This window comes from Telopea speciosissima, chromosome 1 (assembly GCF_018873765.1).
Source record: "Telopea speciosissima isolate NSW1024214 ecotype Mountain lineage chromosome 1, Tspe_v1, whole genome shotgun sequence".
NCBI classification, from domain to species: domain Eukaryota; kingdom Viridiplantae; phylum Streptophyta; class Magnoliopsida; order Proteales; family Proteaceae; genus Telopea; species Telopea speciosissima.
In genome coordinates, this window is record NC_057916.1 from 32,490,528 (window position 1) to 32,495,296 (window position 4,769).

The 4,769-nt window shown below is 37.9% G+C and overlaps 1 pseudogene; it reads right to left on the reverse strand.

Annotated features, from left to right (window-relative positions):
* Positions 1–2,188: 2,188 nt before the first annotated feature.
* Positions 2,189–2,254, reverse strand: LOC122649253 (annotated as a pseudogene).
* Positions 2,255–4,769: the final 2,515 nt, after the last annotated feature.

Genomic DNA, 4,769 nt, shown 5'->3' on the forward strand with positions numbered 1-4,769 from the left:
CAAAGTAAGTATAAAAATATGTCAAATTTTAAAGATGCCATTAGAATTGGGTTCTTGTGTGGAGTAGTGGCATAACTGACCATGCTATGAACAGTTGAATAAAGAAGGCCTTGCAGGATTCGAACCACCATCCTCTTGGAACATACTCATGTTCCAAGTGCTCTACCAATTTGAGCTAAAGACCCATCAAAACTGAATGCAACCCCTTTCTTCTTCTTCTTTCTTCCATCATTATTATATTCCAACTCCACCAGCCCAGTTTTCTTTCCTTTGTATTTTGTTTGTCTATCTACATACTGATATAAGGCAATCATAAATCATGTTTTTCTGCAACTCAATCTACTAACTATAACAACCTGAAATCAATTGACAGCAAAATAAAAACCCTTCTCCCCCCCTCCCCCCCCACCCCAAAAACAAAAAATGTTTATCAATCCAGCTAAACCCAAGTATCAAAACTTGTGGATGAATGACACCAAGCTCCTTTGAGACTGCAGATTCCTATTTACATCATTCAACCTTGCACACAGACACACACACATACACACAAGGGTAGGGGAGAGAGAGGGAGTTAGCAGAAACCAAAAAGAAGAAAATGACTTAACTAGCTAGGATGACCACCTTCCCTAACTTTTCCCCCATAAACAGAGAATGCCTTCGGCAAAGTTACAGTTTCTCTACAGAACTGAAAAAACAAAAAGCAAACTCTTGGGTTACCTATTCAAGAAGAGCAAATAAATCAAAGGCTTGTCACTGCCTCTGCCAAGTGCCAAAGGACTTCTTCAATAATGAAATAAGCCCGACAGGAAACACAATGAACCTATTCTCATTACACATGAACTGATAAGAGTTTGAGCTAAAAATATTCAGACCACAGCTAGAACCTAATAGCATTCCTTTATCCTGAAGCGATCAAGACTTCTCCCAACCTCCTAAGCTCTTGAACATGGATATGAAATACAATGTTTATATATACATTGGCTATGGCTGCAAAGATCAGTCACCTAAGCATCCTAATTTTAAGCCCAAACTTGCTTTCCATGTGGAAAGACTTGCTCAAGTAGTTTATCTGTAAAATTTCTTTAGGTTATGTGTTCTTTCATCTGTGCACATGCTATAGAATCCACATTTCATTGTAAACAACCTTTTGTATGAATGTTGGAGTTGAAGTAGTGAAAGAGTGTGTACAATCAGTTGCAAAGAGGGGTAAAAATAAGGATCAAAAGCACATATTAAAGTATGGACTCCAAAGTGCAGCAGCTCTACTATTCACTGCCACTACCTTCACCCTAAATCATTTCTACAGGTTACTGTAACTCTCGTTTATTTTCCTTCCATTCTCTCACGTGAATCCATATTGACATCAGAATTTCACCCAATTACTTATGTAATAGACCGTAGTTTCATAATTCACATTTCACATATTCTTATTAGTGGATGATCCTACTTCTCACAACTGGATTACTATTAATTGTCTTCCCGTATTTTCTCTGTCAATAGGTTGTTTCAATTTGTTGTTCCCCAGGTTTCATACAAATCAGCACTGAAGCACCTCTTGGGACCATTTTACAACCAATTTCTACTCTTGGAGGGCCCCAATATGAAATGATACTCAGTATTTTACGAGGTGAATTTAAGTTTCTTTCTTCTCTACTTGTCTTTTCATTACTTTGCAGGGCAAATGTAAAAAGATTAATTAAAAACAGTGACAGTTAACTAGGAGAACAAGTGAAAAAAGTATCCTTGTTATGTTATACTATTTTTCAAATCTCTATTGCTTGGGTGTAATCAAATGAGTTGGACGAGTAAGAATGCTAGTATTTTTTCTCCTATGATTTGAGTGACAATTTGAGTGAGGTGAGTAATGGTAAGGCCACCTATTATTCCCAGATTGGAAAGCGCTAAGGCCAATCTATTATTCCCAGATTCTTATCTCTGTCAAGTGAAGTCTGAAGTGTGAGGCTGTGAACTGTTATCTTCTCTTCTCCCCTGCTTTTCCTTACTTCATTCTCTAACCGTTTGATTCATGAGAGTCATGAGAGTCATGAGAGGTCTAAAATCAAAAGGAAAAAAAGAGAAACCAAGTGCAATGTTGTTGATAAATCGGAAGAGATGGAGAAAAAAAAATGCATAACACAGAACGGAAATGGAGAAGAAGTACCTATCACAAAAAAAAAAAAAACGGAGAAGAAGTTCGGTAAGCAGATCTGTTGATAGAGATGAAAATCTCACAACAATCGCCCAATAAACTTCTGATAAACATTAAAGATTTCAGGAAAAAATGGGCCAGCAATCACAAATTTCAAACATTACACCATAAATCATACATCAACGCATGAAAAACATTACAGGAAAAAATGGGAAAGAAAAACGAAGAACAAAGACCAAATTACAGAGAGAGGGAGAGAGGGAGAGAGAGAGAGAGTCACCTTCGTTGTTGTCCACTTCAGTTGCAGAGAGGGTCGTGCTAGAGAGGACCACTACTGTAGCAGAAACCTTCAATTGTTAGGGTTGTTGCTCCAAATCCTGAGACAAAGGAGAAAAATCCATAGTCTGATCTTCATCCCAACAAACGATCGAGAGAGAGAGAGAGAGAGAACGAGACAAGGAGAGTGAGAAGTAGAGAGAGCAAATAGAGGAAGCGAGAGAGAGAGAGAGAGAGAGAGAGGAGATCGACCTGCAAGTTCGCCTCCTCCTCCTAACTTCCTTCCCCAGATCTGCCTTTTGGGTTTTTTTTTTTTTGTCTTCGAGGCTTGCTCACGGGTTTTGCTTGTGAATCGTGCGATGATCGTTCTTTGTTCTTTGCAGACCGTCTTGTCTGTAAAGAACGTTCTTTACATCAAATATTTCTCTGGTTCGTTCTTAAAAAATAAAAAAACGAACCGTTAAGTCAAACACAAAATCACGTTTTTTTATTCTTAAAGAACAAAAAAACAGTTCTGAACACTGTTCAGACATTTACCAAACGTAGCTTAAACCATACAAGAGAATAAAAACAAAAAATGAAATCCGAAATCCAAAAAAAAAATCTGATAAAATATAAAATATAAAATCAGCTTGAAGATGACGAGGGTCAATGATTGAAATCCCATCCAGACAGTTTCGGAAAACCTGAGGCACCACCACCCCCCATCACCCCGACCACCATAATGACGACATTATTGTGGACTTCTAAAATAACCCATCCATTGTTGACTATCGAAAAGCAGAGAAAACGATGCAAAAGATGGAGAAAAAAAAGCGAAGAAGTGACAAAACAAGCTAAAGATTGCGAAACAGCAGCATAGGGTGAAGAATATAACATAAGAATCCAAAGATCAAGAGAAATGGGCGTTGGAGGCCTTAATCTAACGTTTTTTGACAAGTGAGTTTTGCTCTGTTTCCTCTGAATCTAAGAGCAGCTTCTCTTATTTTTTGCTACCTTTTTGCTCAATTCACACACACACACATGGGCGTTGGAGGCCTTAATCTAACGTTTTTTGAGAAGTGAGTTTTGCTCTGTTTCCTCTGAATCTAAGAGCAGCTGCTCTTATTTTTTTGCTACCTTTTTGCTCAATCACACACACACACACACACACAGAGAGAGAGAGAGAGAGAGAGAGAGAGAGAGAGAGAGAGAGTGTGTGTGTGTGTGTGTACACGCTAAAGCTGGGCGGTGCTACGGTAGATACAGTAAGATTCAGAAGAAAAGTAACAACAAATAAAAAAGGATAATTCTACATTGTTCAATCTAGTACAAGTGAAGGGTTGGTGTTTTTATTGTCATAATTTATACTAATAGTTAGATTCTAGAATCAATATAGTTTATAAAACTAAGATGTTGTCTTTGGTTTATACGTTTACACCCTATACGTTTTACTGGGTAACAATGGTGACGAAGAACTAATGAGAAGCTCCTCTGTTAATTTTGAGAGAACGTTGGTGAGTTCAATGAGAGAGATGACACAGGAGCCGATGAGTTTGCTAAGGTCAGGAGTCAATAGAAGTGGAAGAGTGCGGTTAAGGTGACGTTGGGGTAATTTTGGAACTTTCCATTTATTTTCGCTTAGGTGGCATGACCAATAACTAATTGGGGATTAAGTAAATCTTTTCAAAATTAAAACTAATGAATATAAAATAAATTTAGGGTGCACTCTCATCGGATTTCACAGTTTTTTAAAACAGTTAAATTATATTGGGATAATTTTGAAAGTTTTCTTTTATTTTATTCTAGCGTGGCATAAGTAAATCTTTTTAAAATAAAAAATAATAAATTTAAAATAAATTTAAAACCTACATATCTTGTAATTTCTGTTCTTTTCCCTATTAATAACAGCAGAGTCGTTTTCGTTCGGACATTGAATTGAATCTTTCGAAATCCCAATCACTTCGCTCAAACAGGCATTGATGAGGCAATCTTCAACAAGTGTCCCCCAGATCCATTGAAATGGGAGAAATTATATCCAACCTCGTTACGCTCATCGCCCTATAAATTGGCCGAAGCAAAACCTTCCCTTCCATGACCTCACTTCTCATATTCAGTAATACACTGATTCCATCATCGCAGTTTGCTTAGTTTGAAAGAAGTACCATTTTCCATTCCCTCCCTGGACAACAATCTAAGATCGATCATCATGTGGAACAGAGCTCTCCTCCTTTTGGGGTTGTCGATTTTGGCCTTCGTTCAGGTTATTGATGGCTTCTCTCATCATCACCACCACCACCACCACCACCAACTCAACCATCAATCCGCAGTGCATGATACCGACGGCGATGAGCTCCAAGCAGGG